Below are 27,086 nucleotides of genomic sequence, written 5' to 3'. Positions count from 1 at the left end.
AAGCATAAAGCTAGACTCCTCTGCAAACAGGGATTACTCGCTTCTCACAGACTACTGCTCTGGCACTTGATGTGAGCAGAGAAGAAAGAAACACCTTCTTTGAAACTGTATTTTTCCAGACAGGTCCTCCTTTCATGGAGGGTTCACTGAATGTTTTTTGTCATTAATATCTATTTTATATATATATTATATATTATGGCATTATATAACAGAGAAATGAATTAACAGTGTGGTATCCTCCTGCAACAGCAGTGCCTGATCCCCTCTGTCAGGAACATGTAGGTTTGGGATCACTCTTCCTCTGCCCTACATTAAAGAACCAACAATACATTTTGAAAGCACTGAGGCAACTTGTCCTTCTTCGAGATGACCTTATGTTTTTTGGCCTAACTTCTTGAATCCTGGGGCTTAACAGATGAGGGATGGCTCTGTATGTTATGCCAAGAAAATGTAATTTTATGTACACTGCAAGTCAGCAGTGCAGCTCCACATCTGAAGAGAGCAGTCAGCTGCTCTCCCGTGGGACTACACTCAACCTTGCAACCATGCCAAGAACTGTCCTGTGACACCCAGTACTGGCATTTCTAACAAATTCCAAGATTTTTGAAACTTCCAAAATTAGCTGGCTTCATGAACATTGCCTTCCATCCAGGAGCTGAATGAAAACAATTTGCAGGGTGTTACCTGGGCTCACAGTCTGAGGAGCAGATCTGTGGAAAGTGTCCTTCTTGACTGTATGAAGTCAGACATGAGAGTCATAGGGTGGTTCTTAAAGTTCATGTAATTGAGATCAGCACCTACCTCTTCAAGCCTAAATGATTTGAAAAAGCCACATTGCCAGGCACTTAATCAAATACTGCTTTTGAAAATTATTTACTTACACATTTGCTTTCCTTTGTACATATTATGTCTTTCAAGTTTTAAAAATAACTTTACTCTTCGTTTTAACAGGCTGGACTCAATTCTTAACTTGCAGTTTAGATCTCCTCCTTTAATATACCATTAAAAGTGATTGCATAATCAGGCCACTTAGTTATGATATGACCATTTGTTTACATGGTATGTTTTAATGAATCATTAATATATTCTGTGAGTACTTTAAGTAATCTGCCCTTTACCTTGATATTTCACAATACACCCCAGGCTTAATGGCCCATTAAAAGATGCCCTGCTGAATCTTGTGTTTAATTGATGCACTTTTGCTGTTTTGATTTTATTTTCAGGAAATTTGCTTTTGTTTTCAGCAAGGAAGGACAGCACTAAATTGGAAATGAGCTCAAAAGGCCATCTATTAAATGGAAACGTGGGTGTTTTCCTTATGATTTTTCTAATCCTCCCGGTGTTCAAGATTATGGCACATTTAGATTTAAATTACCAGATTGGTTGATCACAGCAGGAAACAGAGTAAGCACATTACTTCTGTTTTGACAGAACAATATAAGATTTTTATACATTTCATTAAGCAGAACTACTTAAAGAAAAAAAAGTCTCACTGTGTAGCACCATCTTTTACTCATGAACATCCTGTTGAAAATCCAATTAGTATTTTCAGAAGGAAAAGAGGTCCTGCAGTTAAACTCCATTGTCACAGCAGACATCATAAGTATGAAATGAAGTTCCAATATTTAAATTTTTTTTCATGATCTATCTTTGCAGTGCCAAAAATTTATCATAAATTATACTTTAAATTAGGAATTTTTTCTTCTCTGTTTTTCTAATTCATGCAGAGGAAATGGAAGCACATAAATAAGCTTAATAACTCTTAAAGCATTAGCCTATCTGCAAAGAGAAGCTGGTCAGGGAAAATGCTGATGAGTGCACTTTTTCCTCATAGCAATGTCTCATTCTTACTGATTGCAAAAATACATTGTGAGACTGTATTTGTCTTTTTTCATAGGGTGCAGATAACTGGGAGCCTAGCAATTTCTGTTAATTTTTGCATTACAACTGATCATTGTATAAATATAAATGCCAAATGGGTGGGTGGCTCCTTTACACTAGAAGCTGATGGTAAAAACAATTATTTCTCTGCAAATTTGTGTTAGCATTTCTTTTTTTTTTAAATTTTTAATCTGAAAGTTATGCATATTGAGAGCAAACACACTGGCTGGTCACATAAGACACATCTCATTCCATGAATAATAAAAATATCAAAGCATATGGCAAGTAGTTTGGAGGTGGTCAGCCTTACACCTATTGGATCCAGACACAATGAAAGACACACTGGTAACTCTAATCTGGAAGGCTTCTTTCCAAAATCCTGCTGTTGTTTTGCCAAATACTAAGGTAATGCTGTTTGTTACTGCTCAGATTTAAGAAACAGCAGTGAGTGTGTTTCAAAAAATGCTTACTGCAACAGAGAACTTTTCCCCTAGGGAAAACTGTCTCATGAGGAGGTACAGCAAGCAGACAGTTCAGGTGCCACAGCATTTTAATTCAGACTAATATGGGGTAAAGGCCCTTAAAATTACACAATAAAATACTAGGCAAATTGCAAAGGCAGAGGCAAAGAAAGGCAAAACAGGCAATAGCAGATACTTAAAACTCAAAGACATAAGGGCACAAACAGTCATTTCTGTTTGTTTTCCTCCTCATTTTTCTCCTCAATTTTTCCCACAGAGAAAACAATAAAAAAGAAACTACAATCTAGTAATTAAGGCACTTATTCTGAGCTGAACTTAGGCTCAAACTTAATTCCCTATGTTGATATAGACAGTCTCTGTGACCCTGAATAAGTCATACATTCCTGTTGTTCCTTGTTCTCCATGCCATAAAATTGGTTATTCCAGTTTCTTCCTCAGAGATGTCAGATACTCCAGTGTAACTGTAGTACCTAGCAGGATTTAGCGTGGCAGGCAGTCTTTGTTTGTTATCTGCTTTCACCTTCTAATGTTTTCAAGGGGGATACCTTCTTCTGGCTGAAATCTAGCATGGAGTCTAAGCATAAACTAGGAGACTATTAATAAACTCAGCCAAATTATGTGCAGTTGACTGTGTAGAGACAGGACAAACTACTGCCAGTAACACCATACGAAATTCATAAAGGCAACTTGTCCCTAAATAACACCACATAGCTAAAATAGTATCATTTGGAGTCTGCATTCATGGGGAGGAAGGGGGGGTAACCAACAGAAAACAACCTACAGGAGCAATTATTTTGGGAATGACTCCCACCAAACTACACAAGTATCACAGAATCCTGGCCAATGCACACGTAGTCCAAGGTAACAAATAATACAGCACAGCAGAGGGGATTGATAAAGAAAACAGCTGGTTTTGATGGACAACATCCCACTGTGTGCATTGTGGGATGAGAGGGGAAGTAGCCTGCCCTATCTCTAGTCTGATCCAGTGCACAGGGTACATGCAGCAGGTGGAGCGCACCCTGCTCCAGCAGCACATCTCCCAGTCCAGTTGTATCACAGAACAGTGCAGCTGCTTTGCTCTCCAAGACTGTTCTGTGAAGCAAATTAAAGCATGCAGTAACTGGGAAACTCATTTCAGAGGCCAGCTTCCAATGTGAACTACGACTTTAATGCAAATACATCTTTGTAACACATGAAAATACTTTCACTGTGGCAAAAGCCAGCCTGGGAACTTCAGTGTGCCTGGTGGCATCTTAGAATTATCCCAGCATGTTGTAAGGCAATATAAACAGCTTCCAAGCAGTGCAATAATATGTTACAGTTTGAATGCCAGGAGCAGGATTGCAGGTGAGCTCTAACATGAAAAGTTAAGAAGCCCCAGATTCCAGTAGCCCAGTTGGCACATAACAGAGAAATGAATGAACAGTGCTGCATCCTCCTGCAGCAGCACCAGACTTATTTTTCCAGTACCCCAGAGAACAACAGACATGGGTTTTGTGAGGCAACTAAAATGGTAATCAAATGATAGTTCAGGATCAACGGTGACTCCGGGCTTAGGTAGGTTAATAGCAGGCTTTATATCATTCCTAGCAAAAAGGAAAGCAAAGGAAAGCAATGGAAAGCAAAGGATAAAGTAGGGCCAGAGTGCAGCCAGCATCAATGACCAGGATTTGGTTTTCTAACACCTGTAGTTCTGAAGGCTCAGAAAGTCCAGGCTCAGTGGCATTCAGGCCATCCATCAAGCCAGAAAATGTCTCACTGAGGTCAGCTGCGATAAAAACATAAACTCATGTCATAACAAAGTTAATTAATGTGCCTTCAGCCTTGTCCTCGTCTCCCCCAGGTCACCACAAGCAGCCACAGCTGGGTTGCTGCAGTTAGTGCTGCACAGCAGCCCCTTCCCTCCAGTTCACCAGTGGCCTCAGGGATCACTGTGCCTGCTAAAATCCATCCTGGCACCTGCTTCGGAAATTTAAGTCACACTCCCTGGTGAATGACATGGCTGGGACCAGCTACTGCACCAATGTGGGCTTGGATTCATCTGATACAACCTAGGAGAGTTCTTCCAGTAGAGGCAATAGGAATTTTTCAGCACAGAAGCCAGCACCAGCAGAGGAACAGCATGGATTTTACCTAGTGGGCATATAGCATGCGCTTTCCAGAATTCACAGTGTATTAAAAACAAACAAAAAAAAATCCTACTTTGTTAAACAGCTCCAGCTAATGAAGTGCACACAGAATACTAAATTGAAGGCACTAGACCAAAAATACTCCAGTTTCCTCTGCCCTCCTGTTTCTCATTAATATGCTGTAAAACAGAGAAAGGATAACAATCTGAGTCTATGACACAAATTAAAATTATATATACAAAGCCAAAGAAGAAATAACATACACATTGGGCTCAGAAATTATATTCAACAGGCAGATGAAAAATTGATACAGTGAGAAAAATATACTGCCACATGAGCCTCCTCTTCTCCCCAAGGATAAAACAGGACTTTGAATTGCTTCTACAACCAGTGTCTATATTCACCAAGGCAGCACCAGACCAACTAACTACCCTTTGCAACTGTAAAAGCATAGAGGTATCCATGGCTGCTCCATAGTTGTCATTCTCTAAATCATGCAAGCCTCATCAAACCACTCCAAACCTGGTCACCTGCCACAGGTGATGTGGACTGTGGAATGATTTCCAGCTCACTTTTTCCACCAGTGAAAATCAAAAGCTTTCCCCTCCTTCTCCTACGAGAGAGGAACTGTCAACATTAGCTGCCCAGGGCTGATTTAAAAACATAAATTCAATTTATATTTTTATCCTAGCAACACACAAAAGTGTCTCTCTGCTCCAACATATCCTGTTTGAATTAAAATCTTTTCAGAGATACCTAGTCATTAGTTTTAGCTTAACATAGCAGGACTTCTGAAATCTTTTTTCCTTTTTCCTCAGTCACTGCTGACAGTACAGTGACACTTGCTGCAATCCATAACCTGGGATAACCTGCATCTCAGATCCTTCTCTCTGTCCCCAAATCCAGCTTATGTGTAAATCCTGCAGGTGCTCTCTACATAACAAATTCAGATATGGCTTTTCTTATCAGATCACACTAGAAAAGCTGCTCTCTCTGAGCTCCCAAAACCTTTTCTCTTTATTAAAATAACATTTTTCCCCTCCTGTGGTTTGACAAATGCAATTCTCTCCCTGCTCACATCCATTTGCAATACATCTCCAAAGATGATTTTACTGCCATCTCACTTTGACCACATCAACTGTCCTATCTGTTATCTTCGGCATCATTTTGTCCTTCTTTTATGTTGCATCAAACAAAAAGCACCTTCATTTTCTGAGCTTTTCCTTGCCTGTCCCAGCCTTGTCATCTCTCATTCTGCACTGTGAAAGTCTGTTGCTTTTCTTCAGACAGCGACTTCCACCTTCAGCATCCACTCTCCATGAAAATACAAAAGCAGCTTCATCCTTTCTGCCACTGTGCCCTTCATTGTAGGAAACAACAGACTTTGAACATCTCCAAAGTTACTTATTACAGTCCCTCAACTCTCTCCACAAAGATTTCCTTGCTGACACAGCTGGGGAATGATCAGCCTTGGAGAGCTGTATGCCAAGACCTAGCATGCCATCTACTGCCATCGCTCTGCTTCTTCGTGTTCCTCTGCCTTTAGTAACCACTTCTGTCTCATCTCTCTGTTCAGTGTTGGTGCAGTACAGAGCACACTGCTATCCTGCATAGCCCAAGGCTGGGCTTCTGGGCACCGTGGAAATGCAAACAGTGATGAACAAAACTGCTGCTTTTTCCATGCACTTGGCTGTGCTGCTGCTCATTTGGAAGCCGGGCTCCAGCTCTGCTGCTGCAGGGATCACAGTGTGTACACCTGAGAGTGCCACGTGCTTACCAGCGCCGTCCAGGCTCTTGTAATTTCCTTGCTGAGTGCCAAGGGCTCAAAGGATTTTCAGATCATCAAGTATTGACAAGTAAAAGCTTTCATATTGGAGAAATATGAAACACCAGAGGTCTTGGGCTTCTTTTAAGAATCACGTAAGCCACAAGCTTTCATTTTGTGTCATGAGAGTTTTGCTTCTAAAGATCAGAAATCTGCCAAAAGGCACTTTTTTACCCAAGCAACCATTTCCAGGGCAACAGACTGTCTTCTAAAGTTGAAGGTCTTTATGTCTCGCAGAATCGATTCTGCAGAGGTCTCAATTTCCCACCCTTTGCAAGTGATAGGTGCTCAGGTGGCTTATTTTATGTACTCATATAAATCAGATGGAACTTGATCATTGAAAAATTAGATCTATCTATAATAATGCTGATCCTGACTATCAGTTAAGATTAAAAATGGAATATCAAGAACCAAAAAGCAGGGTTTGTGTCTTGAAATGAAGACTAATACACATGCTTGGGGACTGGTATACACAGTTTCTGATATATAGTTTTTAGTGTACTGGAACCCCAAGAGTAGATGCAAAAGGAAAAGAGGTAATTGGATAGCCTAGAAAAAGCAGAGAGAAAGGGAAATGTAATTAGAAAATTGCAAGAAAGTTAGAGATATTAAAAGGGAAAATTCTCGGAGTACTTAAATTTTTCTTTGCTAAGAGAACACAAAATGAACCGGAATCTTGGTTCATAAATCTATGTTAAAAACGCTTGACCTAATATACTGAGCTTTGATCTACTCACATCAACTTTCATCTTCAACTAATCATTTTGCTCTGGGCTGGGTGGCAGCAGGACAGGTATATCTTTCCAAAACCTATTGGACAGTAACTAATTTTAAAGATTGGTTTGCAGTTTGTAATGACATGGTTCTTGTATATGCTCTGTATAAATCAGTACAGTCTCGCATGCTACACTGAACAAATCAATAAATCACTTACAAGTAACACTTGCAGACCCTTTATTATCAAGTGCCCTTTGAAACACTTCCTGCCCCTTTCACATAATATTTCCTATCTTCAGTAGTTACTAGAAAGGTATTTTATCATTTATCTGTCTGTCACTTTGGAGACATTTTATGCTTAACTGCCTAGTTGCTCAAAGATTCAGCAGATTTCTGTGATTTTTTTTTTCCTTGTCCTTGATACCCTTGAAAATTCTGGTAAAATCAGAACAAACATTCACATATGGAAGTGTGACTCTATCACTGCATCGAGTCTGAAACCAGCAACAAAGTATTATGGGACTTGTCCATTAACTCAAAACAAATAAATCTGCTAGTTTTCAGCAAAAGTGGTTTACAGCAAACTGCTCACGACCAAATAACACATGGAGGATTATTTATCTTACTTATCTGGTGAATAATTTTAGAAAACAAAGCAATTGTTTATGGTGAATTGGTGGATGAAAAAGTGGGCTTGATCAAATAAGTTATCAATTATGAATTCTGTTTTAATTAGTAAATCACCTACAGGGGAATTTATATATGTTAGAATGATTTCTAATTGCAAAAGAATTCACAGATATTCATTGTAACTGTTTGTCTTCATAAACAGAAACAAAGCCTCTGCCTTGCTCCTATTTTCCATTTCTGGAGAAATTCTTCTACCTATCATATTTGGTTTGGTTTTTTTCTCTTTTAAACTTCCTCCCAACAGTAGCGATGAAAAGCAACATGTTCCAGTCCAAAAGATTTATTTGGAATAAGAAGGAAATGTCCTCATATTTTTTTTTAAAAAGGAGGTTAGAATTGCAGTGGTCATCGGTCTTAGCAGCACATAAATCATTCTTTTCAAAAGATCAACAGGTGCAAATTCAAGTTAGCTGCACACAAAAAGTGCCATGAATCTTTTTGCTAACAGCACTAACACCAGAATTTTCAGACATGTCTGTCTGAACCCCATGTACCCAAATCTCATTGAAAGTCTGTGGACCATGGCTGCTAATTCCCTTAGAAGCATCAGAAATAATTTCTCCTTAGCTCTCATGTGAGCTGTAACCATTTGTGCTCCTGGTGCTCAAAAACTTACATTCATGTCTTTGAGATTCGTCAGCATAGCTTCAGCTATAGATCCCTGCTCCAGAAAGAGGATAAACATGTTTAGACACCTATTTAAATAGCCCAGCCATACTAGAGACCTTCCTTTTTCAGAGAACGTCTTTATACTGCAACAACCAACTCCTGATGTCTGCTGGGAGATGAGCAGAGGAAAACAGAGAAATACATATCAGATAAAATGGATCTGCTTTGGACATCATCCAGTATCAGTTTTTTCACACACTTAATTTTATATTGTCCTTCTGCTCAGCCCAAACTTGGATTCACAAAGGCCAAGTATAGCTCAGCACAGCTGGGACACCAGACCTAAGCTGCCCAGGTAGGGCAGCTGCCTGGCACAAGTAATGGGAAATATTTTCCCTGAAAACATGAGAAACAGATATCAAAACACAATAAGCAATATAATAAAACCATATTCTTCATATCTGCACATAATTCTAGTCCAAGACCTAAACTTCCAACCACCTATCTCAAAGGACAGTGTGTTTGAAGAGCAACATTAGTGGATCCTTCCAAGCCTGCTCTTTCCATGCAGCCAGTAAAGAGCATCACATGGACCTGTGCACTCCAAATTACACAGCTCATTACCAAAGGGAAGGGATTTCCATCACTCTCAGCAGTAACGACTGGATGATAGATTTTGTTACAAACTTTAAACTTTTAGCAGAACCTAGAGCCACAAATCGGAGCTAAGGCCTCTTTCAGGAGTAAACATGCTGTGCACATATTGTAGGCATGGGAGACTGACCTTCCACAGGCCTGCTTTGGTCCCTAGGTTAATCAGAAATTTGGCACAAAGACATATGAGATTATAAATATTTATATATTTGAACTAATGTTTCAAAGAAAGCAATAGCCATAACTTTCAAACAAAAACACATTAACAATCTTAAAATCTATATTTTTTAATGTGCTTTTCCCAGTATAGTTAGAGGTTTAATCCTTTCTGGATGGTACAAATTAAAACACTTGGAGAAATGCTCAAGACTTTGTTAGGAATCATCTCTTCCCCAACACTTCTGTAAATTGGCATACCAAAATTCTTTCCTGCAGGGTAATCAGTAACTTTCTGTAATAAGGTAACCTCCTTATGTTATGTAAGAGTGTACACATTTCTAATGTGGCATTTGATGAACTAGAGTGTGCTGGGATATGAAAAAAGCATTAATGGGAATGAAGATGTAAGAAATGATGTTAACTAGGCCTTGTCATTTCATCTGAAGAGGGCTGTGTATGTGTAAAACGCATGAAGTTTTATAATATGGTGCCTGCTCAGAACCTCTAGCATTTATAATACATTTCCATTGTTATTTGCTGTAAATTGCCTATGTCTTTTACACTAAAAATAAGTGCTTCCAGCTAGACAGCTAAGAGGTTTGATTGCCCTTGGAGTTGACAGTATCAAATAGAACAAGCTTATAACTTTGAGCTTAAAGCAGACAAGAAAGATGTAACTTTGCTAAGATGATCACTAGTGAATAAACTTGATCTATTTTCCATCCTATTAACGCTTTTTACTAATTTTTGGGATTAGTCCTCCACATTATTTTTGGAAAGCAAGAGTATTGCCCTTTGTCCTCCTCACTCACCAAAGAGCTGGAACAGTCAGTAGCAGTTTTTAATTTGATTCAATTTGTCAGTAGCAACAACTGTACCCCTCCATAATCAATGCCCACATAGAGCACAAAAGGCTGTTATGGGTTTTACTGGCTTATATTTTATTAGTAGGCAGAGGGGCTGGGACCTGGCAATACTTCCTGCAGCCCTTGTTACTGTGTGAACAAGCAGCCCAGAAACCAACCTGCTCCCCCTGGGCTGATGAGCCCTTTTGAAATGGTGAAAAGGCATAAAATGGACCTAGTGGAGACATCAGCCCTTGCTGGGTTAATCTTCTCCACGTCACGTGTAGTCTGCATGTGACAAGTGCACTAACCAGCTCTGTGGGCCAAATTCTTTGTGAACAAGAAAGGAAATGAAGTGACCCCATCTACACTGTTGAAAAAAAAAAAAAGAAAGTATATGTAAAAGGTAGAGCACAAGTTGTTCACCCCTGCCCCCCCCCAGTTAATCTGGGGAGTGCTGGTGCTCACTGTGCCATCCTTCATCACTTCACGTCAGGCACTTGAAAGCAGGAGGAAGAGTGGCATGCTGCCAGAGGAAGATAAATAATTGATGTTTACATAAAGAACATATAGCAGCACTCACATCAACAGGGAACAACTAAAGCAAGAGTTCAACAGCAAATATGCTTTTGCAATCTCCTTTTATCTTTTGTTCTCCCTCATGGGTGTGACCCAGTTTATAACTACTCCATGAGCTGGCAGTGAGCTGAGAGATCTGCCACAGAGCTGCCTGAGAAGTCTGAGGCACAAACCTGATGAAGTTTTAGGTGTTTTTATGTATTGTAAGGTAAGAAAAAGTCTTTCAAGAGAGGAAACAGAATAATTCTTATCCAAACGCACCAAATACAGGTTTATGGGACACTTGTATCAGCAAACTGGCTTCCTAGCCCTACCTCCAGGCTCTCTCTGCCATGATGTGTCATTGCTGACCTCAACTCAGTGAGCAACCAAGATCTCGTGAGTAGTGGAAATAATACAGAGATGTGTGAGGAGTGTTATACTCCTAAAGCAGTTTCCAGATATCTGCAGAATAGAGAGAATCTCCAAGTTTTGGAGACCAAGGGAACAACACGCATTTTCCCTGTAACTCCTTATGTTTGGTCACTGCCACAGACAGGACACAGAAGTGAATTCCCCCACATATGATCCAACCTACCAGTTCTGAAAACACTATTCCTCTTTAAAAGTACAATTCAGGGGTATTCCATAACTTTTTTCCCCCTCTGCTTCTGAGTGGGCTATAATCTAGTGAAATATTTTTTTCTGTTGCATGACCTGAGAGCTCCTGCTCCAGGCAGAAGCTTAGAATCTTTCTCCTGCAGCAGCCCCACCATTCAGGTAATGAAATATTGCTTCATGCACATGTGAAGGAAAGAAGACCCATCTTTCCAGGTTACACAGAAATAATTTTTCATGACTTGGTTGTTAAGTTGGCTAAATGCTTATCATGTGAATCCAATGCTGTAGGCATCCCCCTACTGAAGTCTCCATGGAAATTGAAGTCATCTCATGCCACATCATGCCTTTTCCCTTCCCTATTGAATAAGTGATTCATGACTGTTCCCATCTTCACTGTTTGACTGACAATTAAAAGAGGGGTCTGTAATTGACTTATATTGGATTACACTCTGCTCTGCAAAGACAAACAAAGCCTTGATAACAGGTGAAAGGAACTAGTTTATCCAGCTGTCTACAAATTTCAAGAATAAAAGCCCTTCACACTTCATGCAGGAGAATGGTGGGTCTAGCAATTCAGTGCTCAGTGTCTGGAAAACTTCTATGGTGCACATGAAGGATAAAATGAGAATTACATAAATTTAGAGCCTAAGAGATCAGAGCAATTCATTGCCAAATAATCTATTCTTGCTCAGAACTGTTAGGTGGAGGAGAGAGAGGAGCCTTTGATTCATATATCCTAGAGCAGCTCAGCCCTGAGCACTTATGCAAGTAGCACAACCAAGGGTGCCCCATGGCCTACCAGTGTTCCTTGTGCTCAGCTGCAAGGACAGACTGCAGTGCCACTGCCCGGTTCCCACAGCTCTTGGTCCTGATCTCAGAGACCTGAACCACGTGCAGACTCCCCTCGCTCCCTGCTGAGAGGCACAGAGCAGCACTGGGGTCCATGGGACCATGCTGTCATAAATAAATATTAATTTGGCAGCAGCAGTTCTATTTCTAGCAGTGTTTGAATTGTTCTCCATGCAACATTCCAAACAAGAGACGTCGAAGCTGGGTAAGCATATACTAATACCACAGCAAAATCTCTTAACCCATCAGCTGCATGTGCACAAGCTCTTTGACACTGGATTTGAATGTCAGGTATGTGGCGACAGCAGATGCAGCCCTGAAGTAACATTAAAAATCTGCAAGTTCTTGCAGTGAGGCAGAAAGAGCTTGTGCACGCATGTACAACTGCCACCTTCGTGAATTTTATTTCTAAATGAGTAATGCAAACAATGCAATCATAAAATATTGTTTTGGTAACCCTTTTAGCATTCACAGTGTGCTTGTGTGGTCTAAAAACAATTCAGACAGAATAAAAACTAGGGCTGCTTTTACTGATTCTGATATCGAATTCTTTTTCTCCCTGCCATCCCCTCCATGAATACACAGTGAGTCAATCTGGTATGTCTTGTTGGTTGAATAAGCTCTTTGATTTTTGAATTATTTTGAGATTAACTGAATTTGAAATGTGTGCTGCATGCAATGTCTTGCTGACACCAAAAGATGAGCTTTGTTATTGACAGAGAAAAGTTGCAAAGCCACATTTTTCATTACCTGCCGCTGTTGCTGAACTTGTGTTCCTGTCAGACTGCTGCCTGCCAGTACAGCAGGGGCCACCAGGTTGAAAAGTTCAATTTCCAATATTCTCTCCTGACCTCCCTGAACTTCAGAGAGTAACAAAGCAGTCTTTTCCAGCATGATAAAAAAACAAATCTCTTTTGTAAATAATAAAAGATAGTAGGCATTACATTAGGCTGCCTGAAAGCTATATAATGCCACGAGTGCATCACACATCACCTGAAAACATTTTTGTTAGTATGATCTGTTACAGCATCACAAAGAGTTACTAGAGTTTCTACAAGTTACCCCACTGTTGGTGCTCTGAAGTTCTGTCAATCAAGAGCCTTTAAGACCAGTCTGGCCACCTGAGAATTTTCGAGTCTGTAAAATGACATGAGAATTGGACAGAAGCACATATTCCCAATGTTACTTTCCATGCAAATTGCTATTACTGCCATTGAAAAACTACATGCCAAGACTAAGAAGAAGTTGCCATGCTGAATGCAGGAAGAGACAGAAGGAAGAGTCTCATCAGATATTCCGCCAAAACCCAGGCACGGAGTCCAACGGGCTTTGCCCTTCAGGAGAAGAGGGGGAGGAAGGGGAGGGCTGGACCAGACAGTTTTCTGCAACACATCCTAAGAACACATTCGGAACACCACTTCTAACAATATTCCTCTTTCCTGTCTTGAAATGACCTCCATTTTTCCCTGCTGTCCTTTCAAGTGTAGCCCCTAAAGGTTTCTGCTGCAAACTGCTCAGTATCTCTCTTCCCACGGTCACTGCTGGTGAACTTCAGGTCCATAACTGCCACAAAACCAAACCAGAGGAAAGGACTTCAGCCTGTATCCCACCAAAATCCAGGTTTGGAATCCAGAGGGCCCCAAAAAAATACCTGACAGGCACCAGCAAGTGCATTACAACTCAGCCTGAGCTTCATGAGCTCCAAGATCTGCAAAGGGAGAGTATGACTCAGAGACTATTGGCTGTGATACGAGGGTGCGAAGTAAAGCTGCATAAAGCTTGAGAGTGTTATATTTCTTGAGAAGTGTAAATTAGGGGAAGTTTTCAGTGAGCCCACAAATGTAGGAATCAGAGGAAAAACAGCTTTCTATTCTCATTTGTTTATTATTGCCTTCCGTTCCTTTTGTCTGGCCAAAAGTATTTTGTGCATAGAAAATGCATTTGTCCTTTTCCTACTGCTTTTTCAGCACTTCACACCATCTCTCTTTCTTAGCCTTTGTTCTCTTCATCACCTCAGAGACTCCTCTCATATTTCTTCTTTCCTGTCTTCTCTCTTTCAATTCCCCATTTTTCTCTCCCTCCTTCATCCCTAACCTCTTTTTTTTAGCTCAGATTCCTGGTACTCAGGTTGAAAGTATCCTAAGCCATCTAGATTAATTTTCCTTTACTATTCAGACCTGATCAGCAGGTATGCCAGGTGCTTTTTAAAGGCAGGAAAAGAGCTTTTGGCCCATAGAGGATTGCCCTGTCCATTTCCAGAAAATCTATAGTGGTACAGTAAAAGCAGCATTGCTAATATCACATTTCACTACCTTCTCTGATGACTGGTTTAATTGAAATAAATTATGAATCCCACATGTGCCACACTAACAGAAAGCAATAAAACACAATATTTATGAATAAAGATAGCAATTATCTTATTAAATCAGACAGTAATGTTATTCTACCAGAGGACTCTTCATCTCACATTATAATCAATACTGATTATGAGTGTAAAGGAAAGGCTCTTGCCATTACTATAACAAGGTCTCATAGATTTTAAAAAGTAATGAAAGATTTTCTGTAGAAAGTAAAATTCAGCAGAGTTATAACTGAGATTTTGAAACAATCTATTTGGCTTTTGAGATAGAAAGTCTTGGATATTAAGCAAGATTTTTACATCATTGACACAAGTGTCAAGCTGCTGTAATTGTATTGACACCAGTATTGTTATCCAAGATTGATACCAGCATGACTGGGAGCAAGATCTCAATCTGTTAAGAGGTTTTTGTTTTTAAAGGCTGAAAGAAATTAATAAGACACTTGAGATATTTCTGTAGTTCTGTTTCAGTAGGTGGTAATCTTCTGGAGGTGCAGCACAGAAACCTGACTAAAAGATAATGATCCAAAATTTCTGTCTATTTCTGGAATGTCTGTTTTAGTCATTAAAGGCAAAATGTATCCTCAAGAAACATTCACTTTGTGCCTCAATTTCATGTCTATATTCAGGGTCAGGTTTGATAAGGATTCTAAAAAACAATAAGTGATCCTGAGGTAATTATATTTGTTAAAAGTGAATAATCTATAGGAATTACTTTCACCTGGACACAGAATATTAAACCTTTATTTAACACTGCTGCTCTTACTCAAAAGAAAAGAAGTAATTCTAGAACAAAACAATTCTTGTTGATGTTATTTTCTGCTTATTTTTCTGTGGAGGAGGAAGAAAAATGCAGTCATTGACCAGAGCAAGCATTTCTCCACGTGGTCCTAAGTACATCCATGCCCCTAATCAGTAAGGAAACATCTATTTCAATTTTAAAATACTCCATAACCATAAATGAGCAAGCAGCTAAAAGAGACAACACTGAGTCCTGTGGCATGTCCACACTTCCTTGGGCTGATGCTCTCAACGTTTCTCAATGGGAGACTTGGAACAGCAGGTTCCCAAACCAAACAGCACAATTCAGGACTTGCTGCTGATTTAAAGACTAAGAAAGGCTAGGAAAGAGAGGAAGGAAAAGAGAAGCTTTTTAGAGGGAAATGCATTGAACCCCAAGAGGGATTTACTCATCTTACAGTCTCATTTTTACTAGGGAAAAATGCCATAATTGTGCTGACTACCACAGAGCACAAGAAAAAGTTTCACTTGATCAAAATATAAGCTAAGAATGAACAGCCACTTAAAAATATTCCCCAGCTCGCATAATATAAACTGGGAAACAAGGAGCTGCCATTACATGGGCAGCCATAGCAGAAAAAGAGTTCAAGGAAATGCATCCAAGTAGTGACACTGCAGCCTCAGCCAGAAACCAAGGATACTGAATCTTGGTAAACTTCCACTCCACTACTCGGTGTGCAAACACCCCCTCCACTCCTCTTGCTCTCCCCTCCTTTTTTTTCAGTTTACAACCACCCTTATAAGCATTACTCTACACTTAGCATTTTTGCCTTGTTTTTCTTCTCCTCTTTGAAATCAAGGGCATTTTAGATAACAAGATTCATGAATGTCCCCTACTATAAATTCAGCACAAGTGTTTTGACCCTGGGCAGGCACCTACAATGCAGCTGGCCACAGACTTAATAAAAGCAGAGCTACGAAAAATTTTCCCAGCAACTTTGAAAACCCTGGAAAAGTCCCCTGACCTCCTGTTCCATTACTTGCAAGTAACAAGCTCAGCCAAAGTTCTCTGACATCTTTTGGAGTTTGCAATTCTTTCAAATAACCTTTTACTAAATTCTGTGTGAACTTAACCAGATTTACAGCTTTAGGATTAAATCACTCAAACCTCAATGGGCTCTGTGTAAAAATGAGGTGAAACCACAATGGCTTTGAGTTCTACTTGCAATTTCAGGCTTGCTTTGAACTCAATGCACAAAGAAAAATGCACTTTAAGCCCAAGCAAGCAGTCTTTTGAAATCCTGCTCTCTTGGAGGCATGGTAGACAAGCCACCTCTGCACATTACTACTGGGAGCTTTCTTCTGTGGTATAGGGTCAAAAGGAGGGAAAACACATTCCTCCCCTTCTGCCTAATAATTTCCTTGTCCCAGTTTTAAATATCCATCTCCTTTCATCAGTTTTCTCAGCCAAGCTCAGAGTTTTACATTTCAGAAAATTTCACTTTCTGCAGCCTGATGTCAAAAATAACTTATTGTGAAGTCTTGAAAGCAGCACTCATTTCCTCCACTCTTGATATCTGTTTCCTCCTCCTTTTTTAACAGCCTACAATATATCACATATCTAAGGAACATACTGGTCATGTCACTCATATTCCTGTTAAATACTCCAGAATTCAAAAATTCAATACACCTCTCAGCAGATGCCTACAAGCAGCGTTTAACCTATAGATTCCAACACTTCTTTCCTTTTACAGACACAGACAAAATAGAAATGTTTCTACTGGTTCTATTCCCCTTACACTAAAATTCTAAATTTAAGCGTGTATTGATCTAACCTGTCACTGGTGACTTATTGACCTTGATATTTTAGCCTAATCAAATCCTTTTTTCCCCTCCCCCTCTCAAAAAAAAAAAAAAAAAAAAAAAAAAAAAAAAAGGGAACCCAGACTAAAATGAAGGGAAATGGTGGGATCTCTTTTTCTGTCTTTCTAGCCTGCAATGAGCTTTGTCATTATTCTAAGATTTCCTGAGGCATTCTCCAGGTCAGTTCACAGTCGAGAATGTATAGAGCCAAGTGTAAATACAAGAAGTTGTAAATATATGTAGCTCTTGATGTCAAAGGATATCATAAAAACAGCCAAATACTCCAGTACTTGGAGGTTTTTGTTAAGATATATCTTTGTTCTTTAAACACACAAAAAAACAACAGGTGCCAATGGTGTTCAGTCTGTTTGGTTGTAGTTTCTGCTTTAACTATCAACTATAAATGCAACCTGGGAACTGAAAATGAACTGGTACTTCTACCATATTTCACAAAAATCACTACCAACAAGTATTGAGTAATCAATAATAAAGAATTAGTACTTAACTTGTGGTTCCATTTGCACAAAAGCAGAACAGAATTCACCTCCCTCTCCCAAAGCTATATGGAGTTTTCAGTGTTAAGATTACCCAAGTGCAAAGTAATTTATTATCGAATTCTGCAGATATGTCTTGAAGAGAAATATATAAAACCTGAATCTAACTCCCTTAAATCAGTTACATGATTCCCACTGACATCGATAGCTCAAGATGGGGATCATAGAGCAAACATATTTTTAAAAAGTCACACTTTGGACATAAAGAACTAAACTGCTGAAAACAGACTCTATGCAAAATTAAACTCTATCCAATCACTTTTGGTTTTAGACACTACAGATTTTTTTTAGTAAATTAACTGAGATGATTCAATAATTCAACATCACATTAGGTCAAGAACAAGATTTTGCATTTGCTCATAAATAGAAGTGCACAGAACATGATCATGTGTCCAATACAGCCATCCTTTCTCTAGATACTCTAATTGTTTCATTTTGGCAAAGATAAGTTTTTCAAATTAACTTTCACTGATCCTTGCTCCCTCCACCAGCTTCATAATTCTCATCATCATCACCTTCCAGATGAATAATGCTTGTTTATTCCAGTGTCTTTTCAGCAAACACTTTCCATCAAACATCTGTCCCAAGACATGTAGTAGCTGGAGGGTATGAGCAATGTGTTCACCCTGTTTGCAATTTCTCACCACCAGTCTTTTCAACAGTGAGTGTATTTTGCAGCCATGCAGGCTGTGTACTCTGGGGGCTTTCTGCAAACACGATTGCATCTTCCAAACCCCCTCTTGCTGTTCAAGGCATGTTTATCTGTTCCCCTGCCAGGTCAGAGACAAGCCTTGTCAGATTGAAGGTGTGCAGCCACCAGCCTGAAGTTTGCTCGGCCATCAATCAATTTTCATCCAAGCAACCATAATTATTTCCTGAAACAGGTGCACTGTTACAGGCTACATGATCCCTGACATTTTTGGTGGCGAAGGTTTAGATCAGTGAAGCAGCAAGAATTTAAAGCATAAGGGTGGAAAAGAGACTATGAACTGCTACAAATACTGCGTGTCCACTTAATACTGCATCTGCTGTGCTGATGGTGAAGTACACTCTTCCATTAGCACAGCCTCCTCTTCTGATTTTTCAGTGCCAGATAAGAAAAGAGGTGTTTACAGCCAGAAGCAAGCACTTGATATCAATTTCCAGAACAGTTTATAGGCCATACTATAGATGCTGACACTGGTCACAAGACCTTATCAGGATCTAAGAGCATTCTGCTTACTGAGACAGTTATTAAGCCTGGTACTAGGGCTTCATCTGGTGACAAAAAAAAAAAATGTAAGAAACGTTGGCTCCATTCCTCCTGCTCTGGAGAGAGTCTGATAAAGTACCTGGTGAGCCTGCTAATACACCTGATGCTGGGGCCACTGTGTGGGCAATTCAGATTTCATGTACTTTTGACATCTGACTTGAGTGGGCTTTGGGAGCTTTTGCCTCTCAGTAAAACCAGTCCTAGGACAGTCCAAACTATAAAGCTTAGTCAGGTAGACATGTCTTACCCTGGTCAGAGAAGCACAATGTGTAGAAAGACCACCAGGCATTAATAAAAGATAATTAGTTCAACGTGTTTCTTATAGACTCAAGACTAATTGAAAGAGAAGCAAAGCACTATGCAGAAGGGGGTGAGAAGATCAGGGAAAGGGTGCAAGAAGGTGCTCTCATTACAGTCCCACCCCAGATGTACAACAGCAGCTGCTAATAGGGACTGTCAAGATAAAGAAACTGTAACTGAACAGCATCAAAGCCGAGGAGGAAGCAAAAGAATAGTGAATAAGAGTTAGCACAGGTAAATAGTGGTACAAAAGTGCCATCTACACTTATAAGCAAGGACAGCACTTAATGCTAACAAATGCATTAACATTCTCAGGCAATAAGCTCATACACTCAGAATTAGAGCATTTTAACATGTCTTGAGTAGCCTGTTAAAGGAGGACAGGTAGTGCTTCATAAATTAAATCAAATACATTATGTGATCACATTTATTTTTATCCGAGCCTACATCTCTTGAATTTTTTATCACCTTAAAAAAAAATAAAGATATGCCCCACAAACCCATCAATTTGTCAAGTTTAGATTTTAAAATGCATATAGAATTTACACCCACTGAGCATATTTTTATACCCACATAAAAAGTTATTCTGGCAGTGTTTGCCAATATGTCATCTATAAAGTTTTTTTTAGACTTTTATATATATATATATAAAATATAGGGGCTAAAGTTGCTTTTCTGTTGAAGAGCTTTTCATCTTAGTCACATGATGCTCTCGGCATTGCTCTGTTCATATTCGAGATATTACGTTTTCCATCTGAAGAGAAACAGTGATCAAAGATCACTAAATTGGGTTTCATTTCTTACTACAAAGTCAGTAAAGACTGTAATCATTCTCTGCATGGTCCTCTCTGGGCAGGCAGAGCTGGGGGTCTGTGTGGCTCACAGTGGACATGGCCACCTGCCTGTCTCTCTGCTCCATCTCCCCACACAGGCACATGGAGACTGAGCAAAGATCTCGCTGGCCAGGTTACTTGCTCCTACAAATAAGATGACAGCTGAAGTCTATGGCAGCCTCAGCATTACAGCTGTACCTCCTTCTTGAGGCAGGTTTAAGAATTAGTGACTGCAGACCCCACATGGCACCTTCACGGCAGGAGAGAGAGATGCAATCTGCTCCACCTCACCCCATCCTGCAAATCCTGCATCCTGCCTTCCTGCAAACCTCTCTGGAAGATTCTGCAACACTGTGAGAAAGCAGGAAACTGCCAGGCATATTGATTGAATGCTGTGTCTGCACCCAGAGAAACTGTCACAAAAGCCACTGACACCTCTTCGTGTATCCCTGCACATTTCTGGTCCAGAGACACAATGCAGCTTTCATATCTCTCAGTGGGCATAAAGCAAAGCATCATCCCTACAAAACAAAAATCCACAAACATACCACAATGCAATAGCCAGTAGATGAAAGATAAGGAGGCAGCTGCATCTGATGGTAGCTTTGGGGGAGGGCAGGGTGTGGAAAGGCTTAATATGGTAAACTAAAGATTTCCTACTTGAACATAAAGTACAGAAAAATCACTTTTAAGGTTATTCTGATTATCACTGTAGTAGAAAACAATAACACAGACATGCTCATTTTCTTCTTAAGCTAGAGTACCTCTCACATCCTGCTTGGTTCCTTCTATTCCCTCACAGGTTCTATTTGATTAGTGAGAGATAGCTTACAAAAAGCAATTTCAAAGGCTGTACAGTGCCACACTCATTTTTTCAAATGTTGCTTTTAATGGGTTCAGCACACTCTATGGTGTCCTGGGTTTTGTATTAAATAACCATAGAAAGTCACTGTGATACAGCTTCAGTGATCAGCTAACACAGATCTGATTATATGATCCAGGAAAAAAAAGCTTTTATGCTTCCTCTGGGCCGTGGTTGTGTGCTCTGCTTGCCTTTGCTGTTGTGTACTTTGTGCTCCTGTCTGCTTACTACCACCAAGATAGCAATTTCAGAGAATCTACATGGTAGGTAACTTGGCAACCCTACCAGCCAATGAAAACTACCTTCATCTTGCAATTTGCCTTAAGCTGGAGGGGTGCATATGAATTTAGGTTTGGAGTTAGAGCTGTGTCTGTGTCTCCATTGACTGTACACACGGAGGGTCATTAATCAGCTCCCCCAGAGGCCATCTAATTCCCATTGCACTGCAAGAACTTACTGCCATCCTTTAAGCACTCAAATCCCTGTTTCATCTCCTTCACTTGTAATTAGGCTGACACTTGACACATCAGAAAGGAAAACCTATCTTTGTCCACAGAATAAGTACATGAGATGATATATAGAAAAAGCCACAAAGAGCAAGAATATAAAATCTTTTCATTTCTCTGTAACTGGTAATGCTGTCATATTCATTTTTGGCACAAGTAAAAGCAGGATTGTTCAGGTTTGGTTTTCAGATTTTGACGTGCATGGTGAGTAGTGCATGGCACCATCTCACACTTCTCTATTACTGGGTTTGTGCACAGAAACAAGGAAAGCTCAGCTCCCCAGGCCCTGCAGAGCCCCAGCCCCTCATTCTGTTCTCATCCCTCTTGTCAAGAGCCCATGCACTGATGAGGCAACAGAGCCCATGGCAGGCACTGTGCTGGTGGGCTGTGTCCTGCACTTCTGCATTACACAGAGACAGTAAGCTAGGAAAGGTAGGACCGGAAAAAATGCCTTTCCTTATGTGGGGAGACCATGCCCTGATCAGACATTGGTAGCTCAGCAGAGTTTGAGGCAAGCCTGAGCCCAGAGCTGCAGTCAATCTACCCCAAGGCAGTCCTTTCAAACTCTGAATCAGCGAGCAGAGTGAAAATTATCTAATTAATCTATCAGTATTTGAAACTGGCACAGCCAACTTAAGAGCATGTGCTTTCATTAATTTAAATCACACAGATAACTTCCTGCCCTCTCCGTTCCTGTAGATTTTCTTCACTAAACAGTGCTTTTCACTTCTATCTCTCATCTCTTAACATTTTCAGATCTGGCTTTTAGAACTGGATTATGATTTCACCTGGGAAGTTTTTATGCTCCTTCATATGTGTGGTCTGTCAAAGGGTATTTACATATTAGGTAATTAAATATTCAATCATAATCAGATTTGTGTGCAAAAGAGTTTGAAGCCTAATTTTAACTGGCCTCTAAGGAGGTACTATAAATCTAAACTGTAATTCTTGAAAAGGGGACGTCAAGCATAAAGTTAGACAAATTTAATAGCCAGATCCAAGAAGAGGAATTAATTCTGCCCCTCATTCTGTCCCCTCCCCTGTGCACTCTCTGATCCCACAGAGGTTGTGTTTGGGAAGCTGAACTAATGGGAGACAATTCACTTTCTTTTTTCCTTTCCACTCTAAGACTCATTCTTTTCCCACAACTCAGTTCAGGTATCAGACAAGTACTACTGCAAAAGCAAGGAAGTACACAGCGGAAGAGCAAGACAAGTGATCATTACAGTAATTTAACTTCATTGCCAAAGTGAATGACCAAAAATCAAGGGCAAAACTACTTTAAATTAGAGCAAAATCAGGCCCAACATAGGCCTTTCAAGCATAGATCCAGTGTACTAATAGCAACGTGAGAGACAAGAACGCCTGCAGCTCAAATCCATCAGCACTGCTTTGACTGCATGTTTATGTGGCCTCTTGCCAGTGTGAAGTTCACCCTCTTTCCTTGCTATAACTTTTGAGACTGTTACAGAGGCTCCAGTGTATAAATAATAATTAACTTCTGAACGCAGAGGCTTACAAATGGTATTGTTTGATTTGCAATACATTTCAGTCAATTTTTCTTCTGCGTAGAGAATTCTTAAGGAGAATGCTGACAAACAAGCAACATAAGGTCTATGTATTATTAAAATTTAAAACACATGCTGCACACACAGAATGTCAAAAGAATATGTTAATCAAGTACGAGTAAGCCAGCTTGATCAGCTCTTCTCTGTGATGGTGCAAAGCTGGGGAAGTTGCCAATAGCAGTTACTCTGACTCCTTGTAACCACAGAGGATTTATCCAAATACATTAAAGACACCATATATATATACGTTTCAAACTCATGCACTTCTCATATTCTGGTGGATTTGTGCTGATAATTCAGAAAACAATTTAAACTTTTGAATTTTATTTTACTGTAGGGCATTTCCAAAACTAGGACATTCAATTTGTAACCCCAAGCCATGAAAGAGCAAGGAGGAAACAAACTTTCTGACCACAAGCTACAGCTCCATGCAGACCCTCCCAAGATATCCAGAGCAGTTTTCAAAGTACCCATCATTAATGACTTTTGATATCTTACCTTTCTCCTCTGTTGCTTTGCCAGAAAACAACAGGGATTAAGACACATATTGGTTTCTAAGGACTGGTTTCTTACTTGAAATAATTTGGGATAGCTTCTTTAACCTACAGCAACTGAAACTGTGGAGTTTTGTTTCCAATCAGAATTCAGCTTCTCTCATTCAAGAAAGGAGCAGGTTCTAGGTTTGCATTTCCTTTGCCACATTTCTAATGTTAAGAGAATTTGATCACTGAAGAACAATTTTTTTTACAAAATGAAAACAGAAAAACATTTTTTCCTAGGTGTAAAATGCTTTAACTCTTAAAAAAAAAAACAACCAACAGCTGATTATGAACAACATTCATAACTACCTGTATGTTCAGTTTACAATCATTCATTTGTTGGATTTGGGGTTGGTTTTTTGTTTGTCCACTTTTTCCACTAAATGCAGAATGACAAAGAAGTCTCAGATTAATTGAGGTTTAGACCCAGATGAGGATTTGCTGATGCCATTACTGTGCAGCAGCAGAGCTACAGGTCACAAATGTGATTCCCATGGATAGTGGTTTACAGCACAAAGTCACAGATGTGATGGCACATGCAGTTCTCCAGCCACAGACAGACATGTGTTGAAGGCAATTCCCTTTACTGCACATTCATTCTGTGAGTAAATGAAAATGGATGGAATAGCATTTTTGTACAAATACTGTGGGGAAATCTTGCTCTGCTGAAGCTGGGCATGCTCTCTACCATCTAACAGCAGAATTCATTTAAATTTATAAATTCACTGCAAAACTAATATGTTTGGGTTTGGTGTTTTGGGGTGGTTTTTTTGTTGTTTGGGATTTTTTCCTGCAAAGAAGGATGAACGACGAGCAGTAATGTACCGGGCAGGTCACTGCCCTATCACATTCATTTACATCATATTTTCAGCGTGCCTCTTAGAGTGGCATTTACTCCTTTTAATCAAGCTCTCCTATTGTAATTTCTATGGACTTCATGGAATTTTTGCTAAAATTCTTTTTTTTCCATTGGAATGATTTGCTGCACAGAAAGTGGTTTTGCTGACAGTTACTCTTTTCACAGGAGTTCCCTTAAGTGGACTCCAGTGAGTTACTGCTTATCCCCCTGACCTGTAGCACGAGTTGGGAAAAGATACACAAAGAGGCACAGAGAATACCAAAAAGATGTGATCAGCCAGTTTTACTGCATAAATCCCTTTCACACTGCAAACATCTCACTCCGTCAACATAAACTGTGCAGAAAGGGAGGCATAAAAACTTCAGCAATTCAGACTTTAAATGTTACTAGTACAGGGAATTTGAACCATGTACTGGCAATATACTAAGAAGGAAAGCTAATGTAAGGGGGGACTCTTATAAGGGAACCTGCTGATGAATTTGAGTCCAGCTACTGGTGGAGGAGCTGGTGCTCCCAGCACTATCTTTGCATTTCTTCAAATAGTATCACTTTCTCTAGGACTGTAATTGCTCCTTCTATTTGAATAACTGCCAGAAAATTCTCTATACCAATAAACTCCATTGTCAGTGTGAGATTGATATTACTTTTGATAACAGCTTTGAAAAATAAACACGATTTATTCATCAAGTTTCAATCAATACCTCCAAAATTCATATTCAGAAGACAACTTCACTTTGCTTTTAAACAAATGATTTCATCATAACCTACTTCTTAGTAAACCTACAATAAGTTTTCACATTATATTACAAGAGCAATGGCTGTTCAGTTCTAAATAATGGTTCCTTTGCTAGACAAGTCAATGGAAATTGATTTGTTTCAGCCTCCTGTGCTCACACACACAAAGCCTGTGTACAACAACCCTATTGACTTCAGCAAACAGTATTCAACCTTGCATCCTCAAGGACTCGTGGCAAAATTTTTAAATCATTCCCCTTCTGTATTGTACCTTTTATGAAACAAGACTGCATTTAAATGTCAGTCTCCGGTGATAACACTATAAAGAGAAAATTGGTCACTGAATTGAAAATCTACTTTATATTGAAACATACAGGGCAAGACTGGATATAAGAACGAAGAAAATTAAGATGCATTGAACTTCAAAATGAAAAGCATTGACTGTACATATGGTAAAAGGAAACAGACTCCAGCACCCTGTCTACACAAGAGAGTTTTGGCACACAAGCCACCCTATGGGCTAGCCAGGCTGCCTGCCATAAAGCTCCCATCTGCCCACAAAGTGTTCTGGATGGTACACAGGCCTTTTCCAGTCCTGTGTGTACTGGGTATTTTCTCTCTTCTATAAACAAGAACATTTAAAAACAATTAAAATAAAGATTAGGGATATTACCATGGTAGAAGCATAAAGTGCAGTATCAGAGACAAGAGACCATATGGTCCATCAAAATCTGAGTTTATAAGCCTTGAAAATACAAATCAAATATATTCCCTTACTTTTAATCCATCTTCTCATGTTTAAATCTGATAATCAACTTTACCCCTACATATCCCAAAGTAAATGCCACATTTTACATTTCAAGCAAAAAAAAACAATTGTGAAAAGTCCATACCTGAATGTCTTCAAACCTGGTGCTTAACCTCAGATTCTTGACTAGTTACCATCTCATATAATATATTGGTTTCTACTACCTCCTTCTGACTTTCTATAGAACATTTAAGAGAGCACCTTTGGCATCTGAAAGACTGCATGAAAGCAGCTTTGTTCATGCACATCACAGCAATATTTTTATTTACATTTCACACACATTTCACACAATGCCAAGAATCTAGTGACTGTTCCCAAGCAGTTACCCTGAAGTATCAATCTTTAGAGTTATTTATGTGATAAAAACCTCTGAAGTGGGCACTTGAATATGTTTTATGTTGGTTAACCCTCAACAAAAGGGATGAGCAGCTGATTTTTGTTGTTCCTATGATGCACATTATTTATTAGTTCACTGAGCTAAGCGACCAAACTAAAACCTGAAGCACGGCAGAAATCAGTCCTGTTTTATTCCTTAGGCTTCTTTGCTGGGTTTTGTTTCAAGAACAAGAAAGGATTTGTCACGCATGTGTAGTACAAAGCACACTGTGGCATTGGTCAGGTCTTGGTGAGACTGTATCACACTTTAGAATGAATAACAGTAGGAAGCAAAAGTGAATAGCAGATCACAAAACTCGGGTTTTCCTTGAAGAGGTGCAAAGTGTTTAAATGCAATCTCATTAGCACACTGTTTATCTACATTCCTCACAACGAAAGAGGTGTTTGAACTTCCATACATAAACACGTGCATCCTACAAGGGAGAGGATACCTTGAGGGTCATCTCAGCTGGAGACTGGCCCCTCAGAAACTTCTGGGATGAGATATGTGACTCAAATGTTTTGACTGTACAGATTGATTGTTCTCACTGAAAATATTTGAACAGACACAAAACTAATGTACCAGACAACTTCCAAAGGTTATTAAGCAGTGTTCCAAGGGTAGATGAAGAACCCATGGATTGCAACAGAGATCATTTTGATACATGACTTAGTTTCTCTACTGTTTTCTTCCCTCCCTCCATTTGTTTTGCTAAAATACTTACACATGAACTCCCTGACCCTGACCAAAGCTAACCTAACACAGAGAGACTTGACCTAAGCACTGGTCTTGTAAGAGTCACTTTAAGGCCTTAAATCTCAGCATACCTGAGAATGGCCTTTAGAAAAGAAGTGAAGCCACAGACATAAACATGTTGCAGTGTTTCCTCTTGATATTATCGCTGAACAT

This window comes from Pseudopipra pipra, chromosome 13, assembly GCF_036250125.1.
Source record: "Pseudopipra pipra isolate bDixPip1 chromosome 13, bDixPip1.hap1, whole genome shotgun sequence".
NCBI lineage: Eukaryota > Metazoa > Chordata > Aves > Passeriformes > Pipridae > Pseudopipra > Pseudopipra pipra.
The sequence above is the reverse complement of the archived record's forward strand: the minus strand, read 5'-3'. Positions refer to the sequence as shown.